This window comes from Mobula birostris, chromosome 4 (assembly GCF_030028105.1).
Source record: "Mobula birostris isolate sMobBir1 chromosome 4, sMobBir1.hap1, whole genome shotgun sequence".
NCBI classification, from domain to species: domain Eukaryota; kingdom Metazoa; phylum Chordata; class Chondrichthyes; order Myliobatiformes; family Myliobatidae; genus Mobula; species Mobula birostris.
Genome location: NC_092373.1, coordinates 77843627 through 77870017, shown reverse-complemented (window position 1 = coordinate 77870017; position 26391 = coordinate 77843627).

Genomic DNA, 26391 nt, shown 5'->3' with positions numbered 1-26391 from the left:
GACGGGAGCCCTTCCATATTTCCTTCCTTTTGCGATCCGTGTATGACACCCTTCCTTCATCATTACATCTGTACACATGGGGGGTGAGAGAGGACCCGAACTGTAAGCTCTGTGGTCAAAAGGGGACACTGGCTCATATACTGTCCGGGTGTAAAACAGCTCTAACTCAAGGACGGTATAGGTGGCGCCATGATAAGGTGCTTCTGGCTCTTGCTGACACACTAGAGCGGGAGAGATGCAAGAAGAGGATGGCTGGCACAGATTTGAGGAAGGCCATCACCTTCATCAAAGAGGGAGTTAGGCCTTTCGTAACCAAACCACTAAAGCTCAATCTGCTGTTAACGGCCAGGTCCTGGGAGATGAGGGTCGATGTGGGAAGGAGACTGCAGTTCCCAGATGTGGTGCACACAACCCTACGCCCGGACATTGTACTGTGGTCAACCGAAGACAAGAAAATAATTCTGGTTGAGCTGACTGTGCCGTGGAAGGAGGGATGGGAAGAGGCCCACCAGAGGAAGGCCTTGAAGTACCAGCCCTGAGTGCAGGAGTGTAAAGACAAGGGGAGGCAGGCCTGGTTTTTCCCTGTGGAGATCGGCTGCAGAGGTTTCTCAGACAAATCAGCATGGTGGTTGTTGTCAGATCTGGGCCTGGACGAAAGGAGCAAAAACCAAGCAGCTCGTAGGATGGAGGAAGAGGCAGAACGAGCCTCTTGTTGGATTTGGAGTAGGCGAGAGGAGGGAAGCTGGAAGCCAGGAGCAGATGGGCAGTGATTTCGCCACCACTGCCGGCCCACCAACTGGAGAGTATCGTGGTTAAGGGTTGAAACACTCTGTGAAGGTTCGGAACCACCTGATGACATCAGCTCCTGGCTGAAGGCTACGGTTACCTTATAAAGTAACTGGAGAATGCACCCTAACAGGTGTATGTAACAAGTAATTAATTTACTTAATTATTTTTTTCTTTCTATATTATCATGCATTGCATTGTATTGCTGCTGCTAAGTTAGCTAATTTCATGACACACGCCAGTATAATAAACCTGATTCTGATTCTTTGCTAAGTTCCTCCAGCATCCTGTGTGGGTTTTCCTTTGGTCAGTGCCTAGTTAAACTCTAAGATCTGAGAAAAGTATGAAGCCATTCAGCCACTCCCACGTCCACTTTCCAGCCCTAACCCCGTAACTCCTGATTACTTGATCAATTAAAAACCTATCACGTCATCCAAAGTAACTTTACAAATACCTTGTTGAATTGGAGCAAGACTTCAAACTTTTGTACTCCAAATAAAAACCAGCATTTATTTGTCCTCCCCATTACTCAATGCATTTGCACATTGGCTTACTGTACTAGGGCCCGCAAACCCCCTTGTGTTGTCATTTTCTGTAGGCTTCCTCCACTTGATCATTCTTCCCTTCGAGGTAAACAATTTCACATTTCCCGACGTTATATTCCATTTGCCAATTATTCTCTGCATTTAACTTACTGATACCTTTTTTGAAACTATGTCATCCTCATACCTCAGCTTCCCATCTGCTTTAGTATCATCCACAAAATTAGCTGCAGTATGCTTGTTTTCTTCCTTTATTATTTACAGTAAACTGATGCAATCTATGTGGCATTCAACTGGTTGTGGGCTGCCAATTTGATCATGAACACCATTCTTGAAAAATACTGACTCTGAAAAATATCTGGTCCAGGAAAATTAATGGCCTCTAGATGCAATTTCTTCAGCCAGAGAGTGGCAAATCTGTGGATTTCATTGCCAGAGGTGGCTTTGGAGGACAAGTCATTCAGAATATTTAAGACAGAGTTTGATGGATTCTTGGTCAGTCAGGACATGAAGGGATATGGGGAGAAGGCAGGAGATTGCGGCCAAATGGCCTAATTCGATGGGCCAAATGGCCTAATTCTGCAACTCTTATCTTATGGTCTAATACTTTGCCTAATACTAGTTCTGTAGTGATGGTGATGTTTCATTCCTCCTCTATTTTAATGAGAATTTGCAGTATCCTTATAAGAGTAATTTAAAATATGTGTTTAACTTGTGTTCAGTTTCTAGTGCCATACTCCTTTGTCTCCAGTCTCATTCTCCTAAGGGTCCATTTTCACTTCTTATTCCTTTTACGTATTTAAAGATAATCTAATTGTGAGTTTTTACAGTATATGCTTACATCTCTGCCCTTATGTATTTTTCCTTGATTTTATTTTATATTTTTGGTTCATTTGATGGATTCTGCATTTGCTTCATCTTTGTGCCAGACACAAATTGTTTGCACCTTCTATGTTTTCTCCTTTAGTTTAATGCCCTCCTTAACTACTTCCTTAATTAGATAAAGTATGTTCATCCTCTCCACTCTCCCAAAGCTACACCTTTCCTGTTCATTTTGATGAACCATATAACTGGATTTAAATAAGAGAAAGAAAGAATAAATTCATTGGGTAATGAAAGAATTTGTATTTATATTAAATCATTTTCTCTATTTTCAAATGGAAAACACTCTGCTAAAGTAAGGAACCAATTTGCGAATTCACAAACATCAAGACTTCACAAACAGAAATTGAACATAGTAGTTAACATCAGGTATTTTTGTCATTTTGACTGACAGGTAGATATTAGCCAGAGACTGGGAGAATTATTCTTCAATTTTTTCACTTTTTCTTTACTGCCCATCTGAGAGGACAGTTTAAATTTCAGCTAATGTGCCATGTAAAAGGCAGACACCTAATAGGACTTTGTCCATAGCGTATTCAAATGCCTGCCTAACATTTGTGGTCAAAAGATTGAATAGTGTCCTGTACTTAGAACCTTTGAATGAAGAGGCAACTGTGCTGTGAACCTCATGAGTCTGGGCTGACACTGACTGAAAGAAACAAAAGTAACTTCTAATCATCACTTTGATAAGACATTCCAAAACACTACATTAGAAATGCAATACAATTTGAAATGTAATGAGCAGTCATATACGCAAAAATAAGGTGCCAGTTTCATGCAAACATCTTAGCATCCAAACTTTTATCTCTGCTTCGTTATATCATTGAAGTAAAACCAGTTTTCATATTGAGAACATTTATTCTGCTAATAAACGTTATAGCTGCTTAAATGATTTCATCTGAGTGAAACCTAAGCTCAATCCTACTGGAAAAATTTAAATCATGTCTGAAGAAAATGGATAAAATTATTTTAAAGAGAAGAAGAAAAATTCCTGTTTCACATAATTAGCAACCACCAATGAAAATGATTCTTCAGAAACCATCTATTTTCATAAAGAAATGTTTGTTCAATATTTTGACAATCTGATAAGGAAAAAGTATTTTCCTTACAAAGATTTTTATTAAAGGAGGGATCTCAGTTCTAACTTGCTGCTTCATTTTCAGTGACAGCAATATAATACAGCATTCATTTGGAAGAAAAAGAATAATTGAACTGTTAGCAACTTTCTAATCAGGTAGCTGGATCCTCACTGGTTTTCTTATTTCTATCGAGAAGATTCAGAGGAGAATGAATTATTTTAGCATACAAAATTCACTTTGCACTTTCTCTGTGAAAGTTAATTAAATATTTACGTAGTAAATATTGTGATCTCTTAATTTATATTTCCTGTACCAGACTGAATCATAGGCAATTCGTAGGCAAATCGGTTTTGGTGTAAAACCATCTTTACTGTTCCTGCCTCCACCATCTCCTCTGCAGTTCATTCCATATACCAGCTGCACTTTGTATGAAAAATTTACCCCTTGGATCTCCTTTAAACATACTCCCTCTCACCTTCAGCATATGTCCTCTTGTTTCAGACACTCCTATCACAGGAAACACACTTACTGACTACCTAGCCTATCTATGCCTCTCATCATTTAATTCCCTCTATCATGTCTCCACTGAGCCTTCTTTACTCAAACATTATTGAAATATTAAATACACAGCACTCCTCCCTGCTTAGCTATAAACTTCAACTTAACAGCGCAGGGTTTCTCAACGAGGGTTCCGTGAGAGGTCGGCAGGGTTTCCGCAAGAGATCATGATTAAAAACATAAACATTTTTTTTTAACCTTACACAACACACAATGCTAGCACAGGTAGTGGAGGGCAGTGACCTAGCAGCCCCGTTAGCAAACTCGTTAGAGTTCTCTCAGCTCAGTATGGCAGCACACGGTGGGACCGTCTTTACGTGGTTGAGTCCATTCTCATTTTTTGACCCAAGATAGGAGAAGCTGTTGATAACTGGTGAATGCTGTATTGCACGGAGGGGAGGATGACAGGCTGATAATTGGTGAGCACTGCATTGCACAGAGGGGAAGATGGTAGGTAGGCTGATGAGGAGTGTGAATTACATTTTCCAAGAATTGAATGGACTCACCTAACTTCGGCTATGATGTCAGTCTCTCCCCCTTACGTGCCACCGACTGATTTATGGGAGTGAACAATCTCCATCGGTGTAGCAGAAAACTGGCGGGAAATTTTCATTCTAAAGAAGTATTTTTTATGTGTCATGACTCATCTGCTGGCTTGCTGCTTTGCTGCTGTTGTAAACATTGCAAAAGGTGCATTGTGTAGGTTAGAAGAGAATTGTATTGTGAAGTTTTTGTATTTTTTGTGGTTTTCTCATTTTCAAGTCAAGTCAAGTCACATTTTATTGTCATTTCGACCATAACTGCTGGTACAGTACACAATAAAAACGAGACAACGTTTTTCAGGACCATGGTGCTATATGAACAATACAAAAACTACACTGAACTACATAAAACAACACAAAAACTATACTAGACTACAGACCTACCCAGGACTGCATAAAGTGCTCAAAACAGTGCAGGCATTACAATAAATAATAAACAAGACAATGGGTACAGTAGAGGGCAGTAGGTTGGTGTCATTCCAGGCTCTGGGTATTGAGGAGTCTGATGGCTTGGGGGAAGAAACTGTTACATTGTCTGGTCCTGAGAGCCCGAATGCTTCGGTGCCTTTTGCCAGATGGCAGGAGGGAGAAGAGTTTGTATGAAGGGTGCGTGGGGTTCTTCATAATGCTGTTTGCTTTACGGATGCAGTGTGTGGTGTAAATGTCTGTAATGGCAGGAAGAGAGACCCCGATGATCTTCTCAGCTGACCTCACTATCCGCTGCAGGGTCTTGCGATCTGAGATGGTGCAATTTCTGAATCAAGCAGTGATGCAGCTGCTCAGGATGCTCTCAATACCACCTCTGTAGAATGTGGTGAGGATGGGGGGGTGGATGGGAGATGGACTTTTCTCAGTCCTTGCAGAAAGTAGAGATGCTGCTGGGCTTTCTTTGCTATGGAGCTGATGTTGAGGGAACAGGTGAGATTCTCCACCAGGTGAACACGGAGAAATTTGGTGCTCTTAACAATCTCTATGGAGGAGTCGTCGGTGTTCAGCGGAGAGTGGTCGCTCCGTGTCCTCTTGAAGTCAACATCCATCTCTTTTGTTTTGTTCACATTCAGAGACAGGCTGTTGGCTCTGCACCAGTATACCATGTTTATACCAGTTTATACCATAGTATACCATTTTTAAAGATATTTTATTTACCGCTGTGTTGCAGTATGAGAAATTGAAAAGGTTTCTCTTTCAAAGGGAATGATAAATCGACGTATTGATGACATGTCAGATGATGCTGAAGAAGCTTTGTGTGATAAACTGAAAAACAACAGTTTCTCTATCCAGGTTGATGAGTGAACAGATTTCACCAATAGATGTCATGTCGTAGCATTTGTAAGATTTGTAAATGATGGTGAAATTCAAGAAAAATTTTTCTGTTGCAAGGAGTTGCCCAAAATAAGCAAAGACCAAGATATATTTAATGTTTTGTCTTCATATTTGGAAACTAAAGGTCTGTCTTGAGGAACTGTGTTGGCATCTGTACTGATGGTGCCCTTGTAATGGTTGGCTCCATGACAGGTTTTGTTTCTCCTGTAAGAAACAGAAAATCCTGACGTTGTCACAAAACGCTGCTTCTTCACAGAGAGGGGCTGATGCTACAAAAATGGTTAACTTTATTAAACTAAGACCAGTTCACTGGAGAATATTTAAAAAACTGTGTGAAAACCTGCACAAAGAGCACACCAATCTCCTGCTACATTCAGAAATCCAGTCGTTTAGCAGAGGACAAGTTCTCAAAAGGGTGTTTGAGCTGAAAGGTGAATTGCAGAAGTACTTTCAAGACAGTAGTAGGCTAGATTTTGCTGAATACTTTGAAGATGAAGAATGGCTGCAGAAACTAGCCTACTTAGCAGGCAGCTTTCATCATGTGAACCAGTTGAACAAGTCTCCGCGAGACACTAGGAAAAATGTTTTGACTTCCAGTGACAAGATTCTTGGACTTCGAAACATAGAAACATATAAAACCTACAGCATATACAGGCCCTTCAGCCGACGATCCTGTGTCAAACATGTACTTACTTAAGAAATTTACCTAGCGTTACCCATAGCCCTCTATTTTTCTAAGCTCCATGTACCTATCCAGGAGTCTTTTAAAAGACCATATCGTATCCGCCTCCACCACCATCGCCAGCAGCCCATTCCATGCACTCACCACCCTCTGTGTAAAGAAACGTACCCCTGACATCTCCTCTGTACCTACTTCCAAGCACCTTAGAACTGTGCCCTGTCGTGTTAGCCATTTCAACCCTGGGAAAAAGCCTCTGACTATCCATGCGATCAATGCCTCTCATCATCTTATATATCTCTATGAGGTTACCTCCCATCCTCCATCGCTTCAAGAAGAAAAGGCCAAGTTCACTCAACCTATTGTCATAGGCAATCCAGGCAACATCCTTGTAAATCTCCTTTGCACCCTTTCTATAGTTTCCACATCCTTCCTGTAGTGAGGTGACCAGAACTGAGCACAGTACTCCAAGTGGGGTATGATGCAAAGATCAGTTCCAGAGGCTCAGTAATCTCTTCACTCTCCTCCCACAGTAGCCTGGTGTATATATCATCTGGTCCTGGTGACTTATCCAACTTGATGCTTTCCAAAAGCTCTAGCACATCCTCTTTCTTAATGTCCATATGCTCAAGCTTTTCAGTCTGCTGTAAGTCATCCCTACAATTGCCAAGTTTCTTTTCCATAGTGAATACTGAAACAAAGTATTTATTAATCATCTCCACTATCTCCACCAGTTCCATATACACTTTTCCACTGTCACACTTGATTGATCCTAGTCTCTCACGTCTTATCCTCTTGTTTTTCACATACTAGCTGAATGTCTTGGCGTTTTCTTTAATCCTGCTCGCCAAGGCCTTCTCATGGCCCCTTCTGGCTCTCCTAATTTCATTCTTAAGCTCTCCCACTGAGAGACCTGACACCTGACCAGGTTCATTTCCCAATACCAGATGAAGTACAGCCTCTCCTCTTGTAGGCTTATCTACATACTGTGTTAGGAAACCTTCCTGAACACACCTAACAAACTCCACCCCATCTAAACCGCTCACTCTAGGGAGATGCCAATCAATATTTGGGAAATTAAAATCTCCCACCACGACAACCCTGTTATTATTACACCTTTCCAGAATCTGTCTCCCTAACTGCTCCTCTATGTCCCTGTTACTATTGGGTGGTCTATAAAAAACACCCAGTAGAGTAATTGATCCCTTCCTATTCCTAACTTCCACCCACAGAGACTCTGTAGACAATCCCTCCGTGGCTTCCTCCTTTTCTGCAGCCATGACACTATCTCTGATCAACAGTGCCACGCCCCCACCTCTTTTGCCTCCCTCCCTGTGCTTTCTGAAACAGCTAAAGCCTGGCACTCTAAGTAGCCATTCCTGCCCCTGAGCCATCCAAGTCTCGGTAATGGCCACAACATCATAGCTCCAAGTATGCTCTGAGCTCATCCGCTTTGTTAATGATGCTTCTTGCATTAAAATAGACACATCTCAAACCATCAGTCTGAGCGCATCCCTTCTCTATCACCTGCCTATCCTCCCTCTCACACTTTTTCTATTTGTGAGCCAACAACCCCTTCCTCCGTCTCTTCAGTCCAGTTCCCACCCCTCAGCAATTCCAGTTTAAACTCTCCCCAGCAGCCTGAACCTCCCTGCCAGGATATTGGTCCCCCTCAGATTCAGGTGTAACCCGTCCTTTATGTACGGGTCACACCTGCTTCAAAAGAGGTCCCAATGATCCAGAAATCTGAATCCCTGCACCCTGCTCCGATCCCTCAGCCATGCATTTATCCTCCACCTCACTCTATTCCTATACTCACTGTCACGTGGCACAGGCAGTAATCCTGAGATTACTACCTTTGAGGTCATGCTTCTCAATTTCCTTCCTAATTCCCTGTAGTCTGTTTTCAGGACCTCCTCCCTCTTCCTACCAATGTCGTTGGAACCATGACTGCTAGCTCTTCTCCTTCCCACTTCAGGATATCGCACACATGATCAGAAATATCTTGGACTCTGGCACCTGGGAGGCAAACTACCATCTGTGTTTCTTTCCTGTGTCCACAGAATCACCTGTCTGACCCCCTAACTATAGAGTCCCCTATCACTGCTGCCATCCTCTTCCTTCCCCTACCCTTCTGAGCCACAGGGCCAGACTCTGTGCCAGAGGCGCGGCCACTGTTGCTTCCCCCAGGTAGGTCCTCCCCTCCAACAATACTTATTGTTAAGGGGAACAGCCACAGGGGTACACTCTAGTATCTGACTCTTGCCTTTCCCTCTCCTGTTTGTTACCTGTTTGTTTGTCTCCCGAGGCCCTGGTGTGACTACTTGCCTATAGCTCCTCTCTATCACCTCCTCACTCTCCCTGACCAGACGAAGGTCATCGAGCTGTATCTCCATTTCCCTAACCCCGTCCCTAAAGAGCTGCAGATCGACGCACCTGGCACAGATGTGGCCCTCTGGGAGGCTGGGAGTCTCCCGGACATTCCACATCTGACACCCAGTACAGAACACCGGCCTCACAGACATACTTCCTATTCCTCACAAGAAGCTTACCTCGCTTCAAGCTGTTATCACCAAAGTCCCACTGAACCGCTCTATAACAACACACATCAAAGTTGCTGGTGAACGCAGCAGGTCAAGCAGCATCTGTAGGAAGAGGTGCAGTCGACGTTTCAGGCCGAGACCCTTCGTCAGGACTAACTGAAGGAAGAGTGAGTAAGGGATTTGAAAGTTGGAGGGGGAGGAGGAGATCCAAAATGATAGGAGAAGACAGTAGGGGGAGGGATGGAGCCAAGAGCTGGACAGATGATAGGCAAAAGGGGATACGAGAGGATCATGGGACAGGAGGTCCGGGAAGAAAGACAAGGAGGGGGGGACCCAGAGGATGGGCAAGAGGTATATTCAGAGGGACAGAGGGAGAAAAAGGAGAGTGAGAGAAAGAATGTGTGCATAAAAATAAGTAACAGATGGGGTACGAGGGGGGAGGTAGGGCCCCAGCGGAAGTTAGAGAAGTCGATGTCCATGCCATCAGGTTGGAGGCTACCCAGACGGAATATAAGGTGTTGTTCCTCCAACCTGAGTATGGCTTCATCTTTACAGCAGAGGAGGCTGTGGATAGACATGTCAGAATGGGAATGGGATGTGGAATTAAAATATGTGGCCACTGGGAGTTCCTGCTTTCTCTGGCGGACAGAGCGTAGATGTTCAGTAAATGTTCAATTCCTTCCGACCTATGTTCGTGACACTTCTCACGCTCTTAAACTTTTCGATGATTTTAAGTTCCCTGGCCCCCACCGCTTTATTTTCACCATGGATGTCCAGTCCTTATATACTTCCATCCCCCATCAGGAAGGTCTCAAAGCTCTACGCTTCTTTTTGGATTCCAGAGCTAATCAGTTCCCCTCTACCACCACCCTGCTCCGTCTAGCGGAATTAGTCCTCACTCTTAATAATTTCTCCTTTGGCTCCTCCCACTTCCTCCAAACTAAAGGTGTAGCTATGGGCACCCGTATGGGTCCTAGCTATGCCTGCCTTTTTGTTGGGTTTGTGGAACAATCTATGTTCCGTGCCTATTCTGGTATCTGTCCCCCACTTTTCCTTCGCTACATCGATGACTGCATTGGCGCTGCTTCCTGCACGCATGCAGAACTCGTTGACTTTATTAACTTTGCCTCCAACTTTCACCCTGCCCTCAAGTTTACCTGGTCCATTTCCGACACCTCCCTCCCCTTTCTAGATCTTTCTGTCTCTGTCTCTGGAGACAGCTTATCCACTGATGTCTACTATAAGCCTACTGACTCTCACAGCTATCTGGACTATTCCTCTTCTCACCCTGTCTCTTGCAAAAACGCCATCCCCTTCTCGCAATTCCTCCGTCTCCGCCGCATCTGCTCTCAGGATAAGGCTTTTCATTCTAGGACGAGGGAGATGTCTTCCTTTTTTAAAGAAAGGGGCTTCCCTTCCTCCACTATCAACTCTGCTCTTAAACGCATCTCCCCCATTTCACGTACATCTGCTCTCACTCCATCCTCCCGCCACCCCACTAGGAATAGGGTTCCCCTGGTCCTCACCTACTACCCCACCAGCCTCCGGGTCCAACATATTATTCTCCGTAACTTCCGCCACCTCCAATGGGATCCCACCACTAAGCACATCTTTCCCTCCCCCCCTCTCTCTGCATTCCACAGGGATCACTCCCTACAGAACTCCCTTGTCCATTCGTCCCCCCCATCCCTCCCCACTGATCTCCCTCCTGGCACTTATCCGTGTAAGTGGAACAAGTGCTACACATGCCCTTACACTTCCTCCCTTACCACCATTCAGGGCCCCAAACAGTCCTTCCAGGTGAGGCAACACTTCACCTGTGAGTCGACTGGGGTGATATACTGCGTCCGGTTCTCCCGATGTGGCCTTTTGTATATTGGCGAGACCCGATGCAGACTGGGAGACCGCTTTACTGAACATCTACGCTCTGTCCGCTAGAGAAAGCAGGATCTCCCAGTGGCCACACATTTTAATTCCACATCCCATTCCCATTCTGACATGTCTATTCACGGCCTCCTCTGCTGTAAAGATGAAGCCACACTCAGGTTGGAGGAACAACACCTTATATTCCGTCTGGGTAGCCTCCAACCTGATGGCATGGACATCGACTTCTCTGACTTCCGCTGGGGCACCACCTCCCCCTCGTACCCCATCTGTTACTTATTTTTATGCACACATTCTTTCTCTCACTCTCCTTTTTCTCCCTCTGTCCCTCTGAATATACCTCTTGCCCATTCTCTGGGTCCCCCCCCCCTTGTCTTTCTTCCCAGACCTCCTGTCCCATGATCCTCTCGTATCCCCTTTTGCCAATCACCTGTCCAGCTCTTGGCTCCATCCCTCCCCTTCCTGTCTTCTCCTATCATTTTGGATCTCCCCCTCCCCCTCCAACTTTCAAATCCCTTACTCACTCTTCCTTCAGTTAGTCCTGACGAAAGGTCTCGGCTTGAAACGTCGACTGCACCTCTTCCTACAGATGCTGCCTGGCCTGCTGCGTTCACCAGCAACTTTGATGTGTGTTGCTTGAATTTCCAGCATCTGCAGAATTCCTGTTGAACCGCTCTATAAAGCTGTCTTCTTTTAAATCCTCCCTGCCGATCTAACCCATTGACGTCCACGCGCTTGCGCAGTAATGCCTCGATCAAACTGCTGAGGAAAAAACTGTCTCCTTTTAAATCCTTCCCGCCGGTCTAACTCGCTGACATCCACGCACTTGCATAGTCATGCCTTGACTTAAAAGGAAACTGAATCTTTGGAAAAATCATATTGTAAAAGGAAAGTGAGGAAGGATATCAGAAAGTCTTATCGAAAACAGGAATTTATTATGTTTGTCTTATGAGTTTCTAAAATTTATGAAAAGGAAAGAAAGAGATTAATATCAAGGAAGTTAAGCTAAGCTTAACTACCCGTTCTTTTTCAAAAATGTTGACTAAAAATTCATTTTCTACTCAAAGGAGCATTGACAATTATTTTTAGGTTATTATATCTACAACTTATTGATCCCACAAATATACCGTGAGATGTAGAGTAATTTTTTTCGCAAGGGTTCCCTGAGAACTGAATATTATTTCAAGGGCTCTTCCAGGGCAAAAAGGTTGAAAAAGGCTGCAATACAGAATGCATCTCAATTATCTTCAGTATATACTATGTAATGCAAATACTTCATAGATATCCACAGCATAATAAATTTTAAATTGTCCCATTCAGGCCTAAAGATTTAATCACTGTGGAGGATTTCATCATTCCTGACAAGCGAGATCACTCTACTTGTTTGGTGAGACTTGTGGCTGTGAAACATTCTCAGGTTCTGAGGTCCCCTCCATGCTGGTTGTAGGAGTTGACTCTGAGACTGCAGAATGTGGTTCTGACAGCTCTGGATACCTTTCTTCTCCTTTTCTCTCTCTGGATCTACTCTGATCCCTTTCTTTTTCTTTCTCATGTTCCTTCCATCTTTCACAGCATTTTCTTTCTCGTTCATAATTTTTCTCTCCATCTCTTCCCTCCTTTTTCTTCTTCTTCGAGTTTGTGCATCTTGATCTTGGGAAGGTGCATTTAATTCACTGGAGTATTCTCTTATTAATCCTTCTATTACTCCCTTTATGATCTGATCTCTCCTCTTTGTTTCCTCATCCACAATATCATCAGACAAATTCTCGATTTTTGTATCTCCATTAACTCCTTTTTTGCCTTCCCTTCATCCAACAGGGCTTTGGTTTTTGCATCTACTTTTACAAGCAGCTTTCTGTCTCCCACGTGAAGTTCATGCAATAACCTTAAAACACACAGAGTAGATTCTGGTTCTTTATACTCACAGAAGCCAAATATTTGCATCTTTCCTGAAATTCCTTGAACTCTCTTCCATCTTAAACCAAACATCATTTTGCAAGTAACTATCTGGTTAACATATCAGAGGCTTTCTGAAATATCTTGCCTACAAATACTGTAGTTATCGGACCACAGTTTTGTCATTTCCATGCTTCCTCTGAGCAGCATAGTCCTTCCTTTGTCACTTTAATAATGTCTCATCTCCAACGTTATGCTTTGTAACTTTAAAATATTAAACCAATTCAAATGAGTCCGGTGCAGATCTAGTTTTGTCTTTACTCTTAAGTGAGGTGGACTTGTATCATATGATGACTTATACAATTATCAAATTTTTACATATAGCCTGTAATTAATTATTTAAATGAACAAAAATGCCTAATCAATTCATATATATATACAAGATTACTCAAATATTATGTTAGATACACAACACAGCCTATCCTATCTCTCCTGATAACTCCTCCTGAAACCTCCAACCCAGGTGTCATCCTTGTCAATCTTTACTACACAAGGACTGTGGCTGCAGGTAAATAAGAACTTGTGTGTTTCAGAGAAATCAGGATGAAAATCTCAGTGCAGATGTATTTTGCAAGTTACACAACAGTTGTGACTGTTGCTAAAAATCAGCTTTAAGGGAAAACAATATTATATCTGTCACAGAACTAGGATACATTACCTCAGCATAAACGTGAAGCCAAAGTAGCTCTCCATATCAACCAGTTTTGTTATTTCTTCAGAGAATGAAAGCTTTCACAATAAGAAACCAGAAGGAGTACCCAGAAATGAAACCTATGAGACCAAAAGAGAACCAAACTTAGGAGGTACTTTTTGTCATCAGTGGCAAAAGTGGAAAGCAGAATGACTTCAAGACAGAAGTATGGTTCAAGTAATAAGCGTGTGACGAGAAAGTAAACCTCACAATTTAATGCAAGAAAGCGCACCAGAGTCTATTTAGCCTTGTGCCATGGCTGAGTTAGCTTGAAAGCGTACTTATGTAAAATATTGAAGTCTTTAGTTTGTACAAAATATTCATTCATTCACAAACAACAAGTAAAACTAACAATGATATAGCTGATTGCATTAATAAACCAAGATTGATGCATAATGTTGGCTGAGAAAGAGTGGAAAGAGGTGTTCAGCCTGGATGCTTCAAAAGCACACTTAGAAATACTGTTGGGCAAATATGCAAATATATTCCAGGCTAACTGCACAGATATTACAGGCCTTAATGCTTAGCTAAGCAAGATGCACAAGCGATCTTGCATTGCCCTCAACTTGTGCTACATGCAATGAAGGTGATGAAAATTTAGGTAAATAAGAATGAAAGAGACTTCAACTGAAGTTCCAAAGCATAAAGTGGAAAAGTTAGTTAACTTGTTTTGTATTTATAATATGGTATTGAACCAGGAAGTTGACAGATTATACCTATGATGAGCAATACCATTGGTAAGGTAAATTCCACCACAAGATCCATATTTTCCATGATCTTCTATCCTCTCCTGTCGGATTCTTCCTCCTCCAGCCCTTTATCTCTATCGCCAATCAACCTCCGAGTTCTTTACTTCATCCCTTCCCCTCTCAACTTGTACTTCTTACCCCACCCCCTTCTCTTCTTACTCCAACTTCTCCCCTTCCCTTCCAGTCCTTAGGCAGGGAAGATGCTGCAAGGCAGGAGAAGTTTTAGAAAGGCTATAGATTTCCGTGAAGGATTTTGATATTTGAGACAGATGTTTCCCGGAGTAACTCATACAAAGGTTATGGAAGTCATTTTTCTTTATCCACAAATCAAATAGATCATTAACGATAGGCGATTCAAAGAACTTCTAGTGGGACCAGAGAAAATCAATGGAAAGCATTCAAGGATGTTGTTGAAAATGTTCCTGACAAATAGGGAGCACCAAACAATAGAGAGCAGCTGGTTGACAACATGCTTCAATCATACAAAACCATGAAGTACAACATATCACTGAGGATTCATTTTCTGCATTCCCATTTAGAATTCTTCCTTGCAAATCTTGGCAACGTCAGTGACAGGCACAGTGAATGGTTTCTCTAGGACATTGCAGGAGAAACAGTATCAGAGCAACTGGAATCCAGCAATGATAGCTGATTATTGTTGGACACTTAAGTAAGAAGCCTCAGATACTGAATACATAGTCATAGTCATAGTCATAGTCATACTTTATTGATCCCAGGGGAAATTGGTTGATAAAGCTCTCAGTGCAATTCCGGTCAGCTCAAACAGTCTGGAAGCCCTCTATGGAAACACTTTGATCGGGTATGACCTCGTGCAGCCACATCTCAGTGAAGCACATGACACTGCTCTCCTGAAATGTTCTCTGACTCCTGACAAGCGCCGTCAGTTCGTCCTCTTCCCTCACCTTTTTGATCCCCCTCTGCATCCTCTGTGTGTTTTCCTCCAGATTTCAGCTGGGATGTCCGCTGCTCTGTTCGCTAAGCCGGCGGGCATGAGCGCAATCAATTGGTCCCTGGAATAAACAACGCGGCCATCCTGCTGCCACGCTAATGAGATGTATCCGAATGTAACTAATTCCAGCGCTAAAAAAACAAGTAAAACTCTCTCCACCAGCATGTTAGAGAGGGTGCAGCTTCAACGTTTTAACATGAGAAAAAAAAATACAAAAAGTAACTAAGTTAAAAAGTTTAAAAGTAAGACACTACGGAGCAACTGTAACAGGCATGCGCACTACAAATGAAAATCACCAACAAAATATCTTTAGCTTAGTTGAACAATTGAAAAGCATCAGCTCTGTTAGGCGATAAAATGCATTATGTTCAATAAAAGTTAATATCTAGTTTCTCCAAATTCCTACATGATACAAATAGTCTGAAATTATATTTGTGACCAGCTTTAAGTGGTCGATTATAAACAAAAAGAAAACATTCTGAGGAAGCAACATTTCCAAAAAAATTGTTGCCCAGTGTCCAACTGTGTATTCTTTAACAGTGCTTAAAATTGGATTTTGTTTTAAATTAATCAAAAAAAGAACCAGTCAATTGTCCCAGAAATTCTGAAGTAATCAGCATGATATTAACAGCTCATTTGTTATAGCCCATGTTATGCCATCTCTCAACATTAAAAGTGCCAATTTTAAGTTCACTCCAAAATGTTCCCAGCTGCAGAAATGTTTTCACCAGTGCCTGCAATATCTAGCATGCCACACTTTCACTATCATTCAAGATTTTTAACTCATTCAGACCACCTTTTCATTTTCTGTTACCACAACAAATGGGATTAATTAGTGTTCATGTAAGAATATCTTTCACAACTGCTTCTGATTTCACTGAGTTCTTTTCTGCCCTAGCCACAATGAAAGCTGCAGAAATATATTTTGTCAAATGTTATTGACCCATGAAGTCGTTGCCATCTTTGTGCTGTGTGCTATGCACCTGGTTTTGCTTCTGTTCCCCTCCCCACCCCAATATATAAAAATTGCATTTCTACCAAGTAAAGGGTTCATCTATTGACAAAGTATGTGAAAGAGAGGGAAAAAAACAGCTTTTACATAACAACAGTCTCAGGATTTTTTCAGGATATTCCAAATCATTTTGTTGCCAACGACATAAGTTTTGGGGTGTAATCATTATTGTAATATAGGAAACACAGAGACCAGTTAGCACACAGTCAGCTCCTACAAACACCAATGTGATAATCTACAAATAATCAATTCTGATTTGGGCTCAAGTAATTCAATAGAAGTTTTACATTCACCGAAGTGAAGAAACTGACCCTTGGTTAAAGATCTCATCAAAAAACTCACTATCTCTGGCACTCATCACCTCAGCTCTGATCTGAAGGGCCAGTTTGTATTTTTTGTGCTCATAACTCCAGAGTGGGACTTGAAGCTAGAACTTTTTTATTCAAGATTGATAGTGCTCCTACAGCAACATTAGCTGTTCAATTTGCGATTCAATAGGCCTGTAGAATTCCTGCAGATTTCAAGTTACGTATAATGCCTGTTGGTGGCCAAAAACTTATCAATCACTCCTGATCAGTTATTATAGTTATTATTATAATTATTATTATTATCAGTTATTATCAGTTGAGTATAGGAGCAAAAAAGTCCTTCTGCAGTTGTACAGGGCCCTGGTGAGACCACACCTGGAGTATTATGTACAGTTTTGGTCTCCAAATTTGAGGAAGGACATTCTAGCTATTGAGGGAGTGCAGCGTAGGTTCACGAGGTTAATTCCTGGGATGGCGGGACTGTCATATGTTGAAAGATTGGAGCGACTGGGCTTGTATACACTGGAATTTAGAAGGATAAGAGGGGATCTGATTGAAACATATAAGATTATTAAGGGATTGGACACGCTAGAGGCAGGAACCATGCTCCCGATGTTGGGGGAGTCCAGAACCAGAGACCACAGTTTAAGAATATGGGTTAGACAATTTAGAATGGAGTTCAGAAAAAAGTTTTTCACACAGAGGGTTGCGGTTCTGTGGAATGCTCTGCCTCAGAAGGCAGTGGAGGCCAATTCTCTGGATTCTTTCAAAAAAAGTTAGATAGAGCTCTTAAAGATAGCAGAGTGAAGGGATATGGGGAGAAGGCAGGAAAAGGGTACTGATTGTGGATGATCAGCCATGATCACAGTGAAAGGTGGTGCTGGCTCGAAGGGCTAAATGGCCTACTCCTGCACCTATTGTCTATTGTCTATTTTCTATTAACTGATGAGTTATTAACTTCAAAATTTCCGCATAATCAATCAAAGAATTTAACTGCATGTGCATGTAACGAGAGCTGTATAACTCATCTCCTTCTACCTTAGGCCACAAAATTATCAATCACCACTACTGCAGACACTTTCTGGAGGTCCAGGATCCGTATGCTCCACGACTACTGGACTAAGTGTGCAAATGTAGGAGGGGACTATGTTGAAAAATAAATGTGCTGGGTTTTCTAAAATTGACTCCTTCTACCTTAGGCCACAAACTTATCAATCACCCCTCATATCACTTATCACCAGATTTACCATGAGTGTGACATATTTAACATAATTCCTGCTAGTATTTCAGGATCATTCTAGAGCACAGAATGCCTTGATTCAAATAACTAACCACAACTTGGTTCTTTTGTTGTTATATCTAAAACAAGTTGGAAAAAAGAGCTATAGTATTTCTTAACTAATTTTGAAACCATCTGCATAACACTTTCACCACTTAAACACTTTCCTTTATTTCACTGCTTCCCAACTTTTTCATTTCACATTTGCTCCACTAAGTTCCAAAGTTTAGCAGTATATCAGAATCGGGTCTCTTATCAGTGACATAGAACCATAGAACCATAGAAACTACAGCACAGAAACAGGCCTTTTGCCCTTCTTGGCTGTGCCGAACCATTTCCTGCCTAGTCCCACTGACCTGCACACAGACCATATTCCTCCATACACCTCCCATCCATATATCTGTCCAATTTATTCTTAAATGTTAAAAAAGAACCCGCATTTACCACCTCGTCTGGCAGCTCATTCCATACTCCCACCACTCTCTGTGTGAAGAAGCCCCCTCTAATGTTCCCTTTAAACTTTTCCCCCCTCACCCTTAACCCATGTCCTCTGGGTTTTTTCTCCCCTTGCCTCAGTGGAAAAAGCCTGCTTGCATTCACTCTATCTATACCCATCATAATTTTATATACCTCTATCAAATCTCCCCTCATTCTTCTACGCTCCAGGGAATAAAGTCCTAACCTATTCAACCTTTCTCTGTAACTGAGTTTCTCAAGTCCCGGCAACATCCTTGTAAACGTTCTCTGCACTCTTTCAACCTTATTTATATCCTTCCTGTAATTTGGTGACCAAAACTGAACACAATACTCCAGATTCTGCCTCACCAATGCCTTATACAACCTCATCATAACATTCCAGCTCTTATACTCAATACTTCGATTAATAAAGGCCAATGTACCAAAAGCTCTCTTTACGACCCTATCTACCTGTGATGACACTTTTAGGGAATTTTGTATCTATATTCCCAGATCCCTCTGTTCCACTGCATTCCTCAGTGCCTTACCATTAACCCTGTATGTTCTACGTTGGTTTGTCCTTCCAACGTGCAACACCTCACACTTGTCAGTATTCAACTCCATCTGCCATTTTTCCGCCCATTTTTCCAGATGGTCCAGATTTCCAGACATGTGATGTGAAATTTGTTAACTTAGCAGCAGCAGTTAAATGCAATATATAATCTAACAGAGAGAAAAAAAAATAAATGAGGTAGTGTTTAGGGGTTCAATGTCCATTTGGAATCAGATGGCAGAGGGGAAGAAGTTGTTCCTGAATCGTTGAGTTGTGTGCCTTCAGGTTTCTGTACCTCCTACCTGATGGTATCAGTGAGAAAAAGGTATGCCCTGGGTGCTGGAGGTCCTTAATAATGGACGCTGTCTTTCTGAAACACCACTCCCTGAAGATGTCCTTACAGTCTTGTGCAGTAGCCCCTCCATATCTAAAATATTCCCCATGTTTTCTTTACATTCATCGCTTGGTTGACTACCTACCCAGTTCTTTCTGCTCCATGCTTCTTTTTTTGTGCAATTTTGCTCAGTCACTCAGTTAGCTCAGTTTTAAAAATATTAACACCTATGGTCATCAGTGTATCCATTGTTTCTGGTTATGAATCTTGTTTTAATGATCTAAAATGTAACAGTAAGTGCTGGTAATAGACAGCATGCCAGGCCACACCTATGGGAAGAAGAAGTGAATTAACACTTCGGTTGAAGATTCTGAATCACTTTGTAATGCTCTTCCTGAGTTCTCAAATTTTCTCTACTGAGAACTCCACTGAGCTCAATGTTCATCATTCAAAATCTTTCTCTCTGATTTGCTTCAGTGTAACTTCGTCCTACACAGAGCACCAAGCCAAAGTTATGAATCACGTTTCAAGTCATTGTGACCATGTTGGACTGGATCTTTTCACCTCTTTTGATTGTTTTGCAAGGTGTAATCCCCACCAAACAAGACTTCTGTCTTACCCAGCTTTTAACAAATTACTCCAATTTTTTATGAATTTACCTACTCCAAGAAACCAAGTAATTATTCAGTAGTAGCTTATCCCTGAGGAAGAAGATTGAACAGGCTAGGATTATATCCTCTCATGTGTATACAAGTGACGGCTGACTTGAATGAAACATGTTGAAATCCTGAGCAGTTTGACAAGGTGAACGTAGAGATGACTTTTCCTACTATGGGTGAATTTGGGATCATAGGTCCCTACTTAAAATTAGAGGTCACATTTTTAAGTCAGGAATGAGACAATTTTTTGACTCTGATGGTCATGCATCTTCTGAATGTTATTCTTCAAAGGGCAATGGATGATGAATCTTTAGATATCTTTAAGGCTGAGGTAGTCAGATTCTTGATAAACAGGAGGGAATTGAAACATTACCAGAGATTAGCAGGAATGTGAAGTTGTGACTAAAATCAGGGCTAACCAGGGTCCACCCCTGCCCCTAATTCACACCTTCCTCTCATTTTACCTGCAGCCATATTGGAAGCCAAGCCTTCATCTAGCTTCAACTGCCTAATCTTGCATTAAGCCCTCTAAATTTACATCACTGGTCACTTCTTTAATAGCCTTCACAAAACTAAAAGTGTTGACCAAGTTGGCTGTCACTGCTTTTACTGTCTCTTCATGACTCAGCAAATATTCTGAGATTTCATTAATTTGTTTTCATCCTCCATTTGGAAAGTATTTTGGATGCACTACAGAAATCCAAAGAAATGGTGTCACAGAATTCATTATAAGTACTATATGACTATTTCTACAAGCTCTTAAAAGGCCATTTACCACAGGAAAATATTGCATATGTGATCATTTAAATTCTTAGGAAATATTTAAATGTAAATGTACAAATAATAAAAATATGCAGCAATATTTATACAGCAGAAAACAAATTAACATTTGATATCTAGAAGTATCTCAGAAAAAAATTATCTTTTCCCCTAATTATATTGAGAATTTTCCTTTTACTTAAAATTGATATTGTCTCAAAGTTGAAAGAATGTTTTTTCAGCTGGAATTCATATTATTGTTAATGGCCAGATTTTCAGTAGGTATAAAAGGTTTTTTTATTGGATTGTGAAATTTTATAGGAGCATTTATAATAGGTGGTAGGGGAAACTCCCTGCCTGTCCATAAGTCTGTTGAAAGGCCTCGTAGGTGTTACTATCGTATGGACATTTACCATCTCCTTTTGTAGCATGTTCTAGGCACCAACCATTCTCTGTATAAAAATCTTGCCTTGTAGATTGTTTTTAAATGTTTTCCCTCCTACTAAAACCTATGTCCTCTACTATTTTTCCACAGAAAGCATCCAGATTGGACTGGGTGACCTGCCTCAATGACTATCGTCCAGTTACGATTACATCTACAATGATGAAGTGCTTTGAGAGGTTGTTGATGAAACATATCAGCTCCTGCCTGAGAAGTGACCTGGATCCGGTCCAGTTTGCCAACTGGAGCAACGTGTCCACAGCATATGCCATCTCATTGGCTCTTCATTCAACCCTGGAACATCTGGACAGCAATGGTGCATACATCAGGATGCTCTTTACTGACTAGAGCTCAGCATTCAATACCATCATCACCAAGCTCCAAGAACTGGCCGTAATACCTCCTTGAGCAATTGGATGCTGGATTTCCTCACTTTCAGACCCCAGTCAGTTCGGATTGGCTACAACATCTCCTCCATGATCTCCATTAGCACAGGTGTGTGCATAACCCACTGCTCTACTCACTTTACACTTATGATTGTGTGGCTAAGCACAGCTCCAATGCCATATTCAAGTTTGCTGATGTTGTGGGCTGAATCAAAGGTAATGATGAATCAGCACACAGGAGGGATGTTGAAAATCTGGCTGAATGGTGTCATAGCAACCTGTCACTGGATGTCAGCAAGACTAAGGAACAGATCAAAGACTTCAGAAGAGAGAAACCAGAGGTCCATGAGCTAGTCCTCATCGGAGGATCAAAGATGGAGAGCGTTAGCAACTTTAAATTCCTAGGTGTTTCTATTTCACAGGACCTACGCTGTGAAGAAAGCACGGCAGCACCTCTACTTCCTTGGGAGTCTGCAGAAATTCAACATGACATCTGAAACTTTGACAAACCTCTGTAGATGTGTAGTGGCTACATCATAGCCTGGTATGGAAGCACCAAGTCCAACAAGAAGTAGTGGATTTGACCCAGTACATCACAGGCAATGTCTTCCTGACCACTGAGCACACCTACATGAAACATTGTCCGAGGAAAACAGCATCCAGCATCCAGGACCCCCACAACCCAGGTCATGCTCTCTTCTCACTGTTGGCATCGGCTAGAAAGTACAGGAGCCTCAGGACTCACAGCACCAGGTTCAAGAACTGTTACTACACCTCAACTTGAACAAAAGGGGATAATTACACTCAACTTCACCTGCCCCATCATTGAAATGTTCTCAGAACCAATGAACTCACTTTCAAGGACTCTTCGTCTCATGTTCTCATTTATTTATATTTGTTATGTTATTATTTATTTATATTTGCATTTGCACAGCTTGTTGTTGTCTGCACTCTGGTTGATCTTTCATTAATCCTGTTATTAAGTATGCCTGCAAGAAAATAAATTTCAGGTTGTATATGGTGACATATATTTCTTCTTCTTGCGCCCTTAGCTCCCAGTGGAGCATAAGCCATTGACGACCTCTCATCTCCACCGCCTAAAGTCGATGGTATGGTTGGAGTTCATCAATGTTTCTGCAGTCCATTGTATCCATTGGACAGGTGATTGGCCAAATCATCTTCACCAGAGCCCCAATGGCCAACCTTACCCGTTTCCACCTCTCACCACAGGGACATTGGGTTGGACTTTGGGAGGAAGTGACATATATGAAATTTGATAATAAAATTTACTTTGAACCTTGAGCTTTGATCTTTAATTTGACATTAGGAAAAGAGTCTAACATATCTATTCCTTTCATAATTTTATATACTTCTACCCGGACACTGGTGCTGGATGCCTCAGTCACCAATGCTCCAGAAAAAACAATCCAAGTTCGTTCAACCTCTACTTGTAGCTTCCAGTTAGGCAACATGCTGGTAGACCTCTTTTGTACCTTCTCCAAAGCCTCCACATCCTTTCTATAGGGTGGTGACTAGAAATAAACACCAAAATGGCCTAACCACAGTTTTATACAACAGCAGTATGCTTCATAATTTTATACTCAATTCTCCTACCTGTACAGGAAGTGTGGTAATTGATAGGTTTATTATATATATCTTTTATTTATGGTTTAGTTATTCAAATGGTATTATCATATTTCCATACTATTCACTAAGCAAAGAGAATGAAGTAATTCAGTATCCTGATAATCTTAAAATATTGAACACTCACTCACTTGGATGGATCTGTATAAATCTCTCAAACAAAACTCTCACACAACTTGTGCTCTAATTTCTTTGAGCTCCTAACTTCCCTTTAGAATATGAGCCATATTAATTTGGATGCATTTCGAAACAAACCAGAACTTTGTCAATGCTTGTATCTTTGAAGAAGTATAATATGATCCACATTGCATGGGGCATTTAGTTTATTAATGGATATTTTACTTGTCAATCAAATTGATGTATAACAGGTCTTGGAATTGGAGAATTCTCCACTCTGCGTAATTGCTCTTAACATCAAGTGCTCTTAGATCACACGTGTTAGATAAAGGATAAAATTCACTCCATTTTCACTAAGCACTGTATATCATTCCCTCCCTAATTGCAGTAAATCAGCCTTATAGTTTCTGATATTAGCAAAGTCTTACACATGGTGTAAGTTTAATTGTGGACAAATTGTGTTATTCCAGAAAATGTTTAGATCTCGCTATTCCTATGTGGAACCTGATTGACACAGATATTGATTAAATAAGGTGCCTCTTTATATCTGTGACCTACTCCTACCATCCAATGGTTCTACATTTTTCATTCTATCTCCTCGTGCACTCCTCGTGCTTTGTTCTAACATTGTTTTTGGCCTACTCTGCCTCTCCATTTTTCCTTCTTCCCTTGAAGTATTCCCATAAATCTGCACTCTTGTGGCACACTTTAGCTCCAGTGTCTTTGTTTGATGTCAGGTTTCATCTGATTATACTCCTATGCATCATATCAAACATTTTACATAAAATTCACAATATAAAGGCAAGTTGTTATTGCATATGTCTATTAATTTTACATGTCTGATAACTGCACAACCTATTGAAATCAATGGTATTACATTCACTAAATCTTTCACTATTGATATCCATGAGTCTGCCATTGGCCAGCAACTTAACTGGAGAAACCACCTATATATGGTGGTTATAAGAACAAGGCGGGAGGAGAAGATGGCAGCGTGCTGCGCGTGCGTAGCTCTCCAGTGAAAAATGATGTTGTATCTGTTAAATAGGGGCCGTGGACAATTCTGATTTGACAGAGACAGACGTGAAAGCACAGAGGAACATCTGCAGAAATTTCTGAAACGCTCGTTCGTTGCTGTCGTTACTGCACGGTCAGGAATCTTTCAGAGGGTAGGCCTCAAAATCCCTGGCCTTGCCTGCTTTTGGCTACCGAGAAAGAGGTCGAATCGCTCGGACAGAGATGGCTCTCAATACTCAGTGTCGGAGAGCTGATCAGAGCTCAAAGTTTTCAGATGACTCAGAGCCGGGTTGCGTTCGGCATGGCAGGGAGAGTTCTTCCTTCTCCCATCTGCGTGAGATGTGGGACACTTGAGAAACTTTGAACTTTACTGTGCTCATGGACTTCTTCATCCAGTTACGGTATTGTGCACTGTTGTTACTATATGTTACAATTATGTGGTTTTGTCAGTTTTTTTAGTCTTGGTTTGTCCTGTGTTTTGTGATATCACACCGGAGGAAATAATGTATCATTTTTTAATGCATGCATTACTAAATGACAATAAAAGAGGACTACGTGTCTTCATAATCTAACAAGTCAGAGGCTGGGTAATTTGCAGCAGATGAATATACATCAAAGGTTTTCCATTGCTCTACTAGGCACTTGACTGGATGAATATAGATCAAAAATACTCAAAAAATGCAAAAGCATACAGGATAAATAAATCTACTTGACTGACAGCTCACCCACCAACTTAAACATTCATTCTTTGCTAGCCATAGTTGTCTCATTTTTTCAAGATGAAAAGAGCAAAGATTCAAAGATCCTTCTGGGCCAAATTCCAAACCCATGACTCTACCAGCAAGAGGAGTAGACGCATCACTATCTCCAAGTTCATTCAAGCCCTGTACTATTCTGACTTGGAAACACATTACAATTCCCCCTTCATCATCACTGGAACTCCTAACTTAGACAATGTTGGAATATTTTCTCTATAAGAACTATGGTGGTTGAAGAATGCAGCTCACCACCATTCTCTCAGGAATGGTCTGTTCCTGTTATTATTCCATTTTGTATTAGCCTGTTACAAGTAGAAAGTGAACAATTTAAAAAGCTTCAGAATATGCAAATATCATGTATATTAGAGACTCAACCATTTCATCCAAATTATCAGAATTAGAATCTAAATCAGGTTCAATATCACTGGCATATGTTGTGAAATAAAAAAAACTATACAACAAAATAAGCAAATACATTTTTTAAAATAATATTAACCAAACCCTTTGAATGGCAATGACAGCAAACCAATCCTTCCACTATGTTTGTCTACAGAAAAATACACCATCAAGACTTTGGATTTTATAATCTACCCTTTCCAAGGGTTGTGGTACAAGTGGTCAGACTTGACAGAGTGACCCATTTACTTGATAACCCATCATAATTGCTTTTTATTTTGGAACAGAAGAGAACATTGTTGATCCTATTTTTTAAAAACTGACAAAATAATTCTGTTGTCATAAAAAGTCAGAAAAACCTTTATAAGTCAATGGATTTGTATTGTCTCATTTAGGTCACCATGTTCCATTCTCATTACCTCAATTTAAAAAGAATGTTAACCCTTCAGAATGGGGGATAAATAGTATAAGTGATGAGTGTAACTGAAAACTGCTGAAGATGAAACCATTCTTATCTGAGCTTAAAGTGAAGGTAGGGGAAGTTCAATGGAAGGTATTCAAGAACATGCAAGATTTGAAATCAATAGAGGGAAAATATTGTGAATGGCATTGAGGATTGTTAAAAAAAATTTAAAATAATTAACAAACAGTTTTGTGGGAACGTGGCCAAGTGGTTAAGGTGTTCATCTAGTGATTTGAAGGTCACTAGTTCGAGCCCCAGCTGTGGCAGCGTGTTTGTGTCCTTGAGCAAGGCACTTAACCACACATTGCTCTAGTGTCTGTGCAAGGAGTAGCGCCCCGCACAGACATCCAAACTGCACCTTGTAAGGCATGCAAATGCCTGACGCAGGCCTCTCGTGTTCTGAATCGACATTCCCTCCCTTTGTGGGAAGATGAGAACAAACAATTTTACTCAGTCAATTGCTAACATCTTGACAATTCCAAGTTCTATACTAACATTCAAAGGGGAATTGAGTATCACTTTAAAACTAGAAAAGCACCATTATGTTGTGAGGAGCACTGTGGGCACAGCCCTCTCGACCACTGACAGCATCTTCAGGAATCACTGTCTTAAAAAGGTGGCATC